Genomic DNA, 6,038 nt, shown 5'->3' with positions numbered 1-6,038 from the left:
CCCCTCCCTGGGCAGCCTGTTCCACAGCCCCACAACTCTTTCAGGGAAGAACTTTCCCCTCACATCTGCTCTGCCCCTGCCCTGGCACAGCTTGAGCCCAGTGCCCCTTGTCCCATCTCCTGTCCCCTGGCTGCAGAGACCATCGCCCACCTCTCTGCACCCTCCTGGCAGGGCAGGGGAGGTGGGGAGAAGGTCTCCCCTCAGCCTCCTCTTCTCCAGGCTGAACACCCCCAGCTCCCTCAGCTGCTCCTCAGAGGATTTGCCCTCCAGCCCCTTCCCCAGCCTGGTTGCCTTTCTCTGGACTCGCTCCAGGACCTCAATGTCCTTCTGATGGTGAGGAGCCCAGAACTGGACCCAGCACTCCAGCTGCAGCCTCCCCAGTGCCCAGCCCAGGGGCACAATCCCCTCCTCAGCCCTGCTGGCCACACTGTCTCTGACACAAGCCAGGATGCCACTGGCTTTGCTGGCCGTAATCAGGTCCCACGAACCCAAGTCGGGACACGCGTGAGGCAGAGACACGGTGACGGTTGGCACGGCCGCTTCCCACCGGCAGAGAGCAGCACATTCCAGTTCTGGTGCCGAAAACCCCTAAAACGGGCTGCCTGGAGCTCAGCCCCCGGTGGTGGGACCGCCCCGGCGCTCCGGGGGCGGCCGGTGCACCCTCCCGGGGCTCCCGCAGCGGCGGGCAGGGCTGCCAGCCCAGAGCCGGGGAGCTGAGGCTCGGCAGGGCCAGGCGCAGAGCTGGAAAAGCCTTTAAAGATCAATGTGCACACCCCTGTTAGCCCGCCTGATGCAGCTCAGGATGCCGGCCCCGGGGTGTAAGCAGCCTTCAGCAGCGCAAGGCTCTGAGCCCCTAACAACTCATCACACCAGTAATCGCGCTGGGATCTCACTCACTGTTGTGCTGCTCCCCAGAACCTGGGGCGGCCTGAGCCCACCTTGGTGTGGGGACACAGCCATAGGTGCCCCCAGCTCACACCCAGCCAGCAACATGCAAGGCTCGAGGCCCAGCTCCCTGGGTGGCATGTCAGAGCCGTGTGTGAGGCGTGCTGGGGCGTGTTCTTGCTGTGAAGGGCTGGCTGTGCCCATGGAACAGCCAAGGGGCACATGGGGAGCCTGGTCCTCACACACAATCCAGCCACAACAACCCACCAGGCAGGTGGAGAAAGCAGTTCTAGCCCCAACACCAACCAAGAGCAGGAGCAGTACCCTGGAACACCCTCTCCACCGAGCCCCTCCAAAGGCACTGGCACAGCTGAGGAATTCCCAGTTCCCACAATCAGCCCTTCATTAGCGTTTCCAGCACTGACCAGGCTTCAAAGGGCTCCTTTCTCCACTCCCGCAGCCCCAGCTGAGCATCAGAGCTGCAGTCAGACCTGCTCCAGCCCACGGAGACAGCACAGACCCCCTGGGGAGAGCTGCCACCCAGCCGCCCCATCCCTTCTGCCCCCGGGGCAGCACACTCACGGGGCACAGGCACATCAGAGATGGGTTTCCCCTGGGATCACTGCCTGCTCGCTGCTCCTGCAGCCGGCTCAGAAGCCAATTCTAGAGCCAGGGGCTGCCCCAGACCCCCAAAAGCCCTCCCAGAAGCAACCCCAGTTCACAGACCTGCTTCCTCCGCTCCCAACAGCTCAGCACTGCTGCAGCTGCAAGCTGGCCCCCCGCAGCAAGCAGCCCAGGAGCCTTCCACCAGCAGCACCATCACCTGAGCAAGATCAGGCCCCCAGCTCCTGGGGGTAACCAGTCCAACCAGGACAGGCTTGGAAAAGCTGTAGGATCAACACTGGGTTGTTTTCTGAGCCACTAAAGCAGAGCTCCCTGGGGTGTCTCAGCACCTGACTTGGTTTTGAATCACAGCAGGTGCCCAGCACCCTCTGGAGAGGCAACAACACCGAGCTTCCCAACAGCCAGGAATGGGATTAGCAGCACCAGCTCCAGAGAAACCCCCACTACCAGCAGCCTTGCTGGAACAAGGCAGGAACAAGCAGCTGGAGGGGGGGGGGGAGGGAGAAGACCCCTCCCAGCCCATTTCACAGCCCTTGTTATGCAGAAGATAACCCACTCCCCAAGAACAGGGATGATGGCAACAAGTAGAGAACAGCCCTGGAGCCAGGGAGCACTTACCTGGGGGCTGGGATGCTCTGGGAGCTGCAGGGTGGGGAGAGGACTCCAGGGCAGGAGCCCCTCTGCTGCTCTGGGCTTAAAAGGACCCACCCATCCCCACCCAGCACCTGGGGGTGGGGGCTCTGCAGCTGTGGATCTGCCTTCCCAGGGGACTCTGGCTGAGCCAAGGGGTCCTGGGATGAGCTGGGCTTTGCTTTGGGAACTGTTCCCACTTTGTAAACTGTGGGGGAGCGGTGCAGGGGGGCATGGCATCCTGGGATGCACATAGAGGAGACTCCCCACACCCCTCCCCAGCCCTGCCAGGGGTTCTGCTCAGAGCATGGGGGGCACCACCAAAATCCTTGATGCCTCTGCACTGCACAGGGCGATGGCTGGCCGGGCTGAGGGACAAGTGCTGTGTTATTCTGGCAATATCTGAAGAGTTTTTGGGGTGTTTGGAGAACACAGAGTTGAGCTTCAAATTGTCAGGGGCTTCTCCACTGCTGGTGCAAGAGGTGGGCAGGAAATGACTGAGATAACACCCTTAATTTCCTGCAGATGGGTGATGCTCCCTAGAAAGGCTGCCTGCCACTCCAGTGGTCCTTAATCTTGGGAGAGCATCTTACACCACATCGTGCAGGGCGGGGGTGGGGGGTGGGGGGGGGAAGCTGTGTTCTCCTGCCCAGTGTTCCAGGCTGCATCTGCTCCAATTTCTGAACCCAACCCAGCAGAACCCAGCAGAATCCAGCAGAACCCCATCCATTACCGGATTCTGTTCCACAACGGCAGCAAATGAAATGCTGCTGGGATCCAGGGCTGTGTGTGTGCTTTGGCCTGGGGAGAGCTTTTCCAGCCAGCCCAGTGCCAAGCCCCTTTCAACTCTCCCCTTGGCTCCAGCTCCTCCACTGCTTTACCCCCCCCCCCACCCCCCCCCACCCCCCACCCCCCACCCCCCCCCCCCGGACATCCCTGGCTCCAGGTCGGGTTTTATGTCACTGGTCCTGCCAGTGATGCCATCCTGGGTGCCATCCTGGGTGCCATCCTGGGTGCCATACCAGAGTGAGGGAGCAGCGAGGAGAAGGGGGGATTTCTGCTGGATGCTGCTCAGAAACATCTCCTGTGCCACAGCCAGCCCCGGTCCTTCCATCAGCCTCTTCCCCCCAGAAAGCTGCTGGGAAAAGATGCACTGGTCAGCACTTTTATACGGGATTAATATTCAGAGGGAAAAGCAGAGATTTAGTGGGGCCCAAGCACAACAAAGGCTGAGATTTATGGCTGCCTCTGCTCGAGCCTTGCATTCCTAGCAGGCTTCCTCTGCTACGTTTGTAACAAAGGAGATAAAGGTTTACACCACAGTGAGTAAGAGAGCGAGGGCTCCACAGCCAGACCCTGCATGGAGCATTGTGGGGTGCAGGTGGCATTGTCCCTGGGTTGTCTGGTGGGGAAGGGGGGGGGGGGGGGGGGGGGTGGGGTGCCCATCCTTGCACCCCCATGTGCTCTGCTTGTGCCCAATGGAGCCCCAGTGTCAGGGGATGCTCGTCCACCACCCGTGCTGCAGGGCTTCCCTTTGCAGCTGGACCTCAGCCATGGTGATGCCACCCAGCCCTGGTATGGATTTGGGAGCATCCCAGCCCTAGAGCCCAGCTCTGAGGTTATCTGTGGAGCTGGGCAGCGCCCGTGGGTGTGGAGGGGGCAGGATCCCTTCTGAGCTCAAGCCAAGTTTGCCCCAGCTCATAACCAGGTTCTGTTTGGATGAAGTAAAGCTGATCCCTGGCGTTTGAGGGGCTGGTGTGTGAGCTGGCAGGGCAGTGATGAGCCCCACTGAGACCACCCCCCTCCGAATTCCCACCTCGGCAGGGCCTGGAGGGGGTGATGTGACCAGGACGGGTGCCAGGACACCAGCAGCCACTGCAGCGCTGGGTGCCCACGCTGGGGCAGGGGCACAGACCCCTGTGGCTGGGGTGCTGGGAGGGGGGGCACCTGCTCTGACATCCCCAGGGTTTTGGGGAGCGCCGCCCCGACCCCAGGCAGATGATGGCTGCTGCCAGCCCCCACCCCCCCACCCCCCAGGGCCCTGTTCCCACTGAGCTTCCTCCCATCTCCCCCTCCCCACCTACGAGGGGGGCTGTGTGGATCCAAGTGATGCTGGGGTGGGGGTTACCAGCACCCCCCTCTGCCCACTGGTGTGGCCTTGCTGCTATAGCTCCAGGGTTCAGCGAGGGGCTTGGGGGGGTGGGGGGGTCTGTGTCTGCGTGCCCCCTTGCAGGTTGCCTCCACCACAGCTGTGCACATCTGGCTCCATCTTTGCTCAGCTGTGGGTGGCCCAAGGAAGGGGGGTAGGGGACTGGAGCTGGACCCCTGGGTCCCACCCCCTCGCAGCTGGGTAGGATGTGTGGGGCTGGTGATGGCCCTGGGCAAGGTGTGTGTGTGGGGGGTTGTCCTACCCCACGCACCCGCTGTGGGCTGTGGGACCCAGCACCAAGGTGGGATTGCAGGGAATGTTTCCTACCCCAGCTGGCAGCTGGACAAAGCCCAGCTCAGCACCGAGCAGAGCAGCCAGGTCCTGGGCTCCGGCCAAGAGATTGTCTGGGCCCTGCGCAGCCCGAGGGCTTTAAAAGGAGAGAAAGAGGAAGGCAAGGAGTGGAAGAGACAAAGGATGCTGAGAGAGCCAAAGGCTGAGTGCTCCGTGGTAACCAGCACCCGACCCCCCCCCGCCCCGGCTCAGGGCGGCTCCTGTAGGCAGCAGCTCTGGATCCCCTGGTGCTTTGGGATCGGTTCCTGAGAGTCCCCATCTCACACCTCCTAAATTCACCAGCAGCAGGAGGAGGGTTGTGTGTTGGCAGCGCCTGAGGAGCCACGCTGTTCCCCAGGCTCCCTGCAGCCCTTGGTTTGGGGTCTTGCTCCGTGAGGATTCGGGTGTTGGGGTGTCTCCATCTCCTTCTCCACGCACAGAGGATGCCATAATGGGAAGAGCAAAGGTGAACCAGGTCTCCCAGCTCCAGGACCAGTGTCCAGGCAGCACCATCCCAGATGCCCAGGGCTCAAGAGGCAGCACAGCATCCCCAGGGCTCAGTGCAGGGGGGTCCATCCAAGCCCCCAAATCCTGGGTCCTCAGAGGGTGCAAAGGGAGCACCCAGCTATAGGTGCTGCTGGAGTTGCTCTGCCTATTACCATGTTTAATTACTCTCGTGGTAACCCCAGGAAATGAGCAGAAGATTGTGCTAGCAGCAGTTTCTGGTGATGTAAACACAAGCTCTTTCCCTGCTGCCTTGCCAAGTGGGTCCCAGGGAGAGCAGTGATTTATGGAGACCTCCAGCCCTGCTCCCCCCCCCCCCCCCCCCCCCGCCTGGGCTGTGAGTTTAATCCAGGACTGTGAATTCAACATAAATCACTTGATTAAAAGCTCTACTTAATTTGGAGGAGGGAAGGGATGAGGGGGTGAGGTGGAGCAGAGTGCAGCTGATCAATTTAATTTACAGAGGGAAACAGCAACAAGCAGATGCTTTTAAAAGGGCCACTGAGGCTGATGATGCTGCAGCTGTTTTACCTTAACCATTTAAGTGCCCACTGAAGGGGCTGGCTGCCTCTCCCCCCACCCAGGTGAGCATCCCCCCAGTACCCATGGCCAGACCCTGCATGATCAGGAAGCTCTGGGGGGCTGTGGGGTGCAGGATGTCCCCAGGATGCACCAACTGAAGATCCTCACAGCCCCTTCCCCATCACCCCACCCAGGGGGATGGAGCCACAGCTGGTGAAGTCCTTGGTTAAAGTCTTTAATAATTACAAGAATTCCAGATTCATTACAGAAGAGTTTACAACAAATAATATTTCTCCATACAAAGGCAAAATAAACTTTTCAAGTAACAGCATCCTGGCTCTGGAGTCTCACACTGCCAGCGACGGGGAGGGATGGAGGCGCCCGCAGCCCCTTC

This window comes from Gallinula chloropus, assembly GCF_964237585.1.
Source record: "Gallinula chloropus genome assembly, chromosome: 21".
In the NCBI taxonomy this organism is placed as follows: domain Eukaryota; kingdom Metazoa; phylum Chordata; class Aves; order Gruiformes; family Rallidae; genus Gallinula; species Gallinula chloropus.
The sequence above is the reverse complement of the archived record's forward strand: the minus strand, read 5'-3'. Positions refer to the sequence as shown.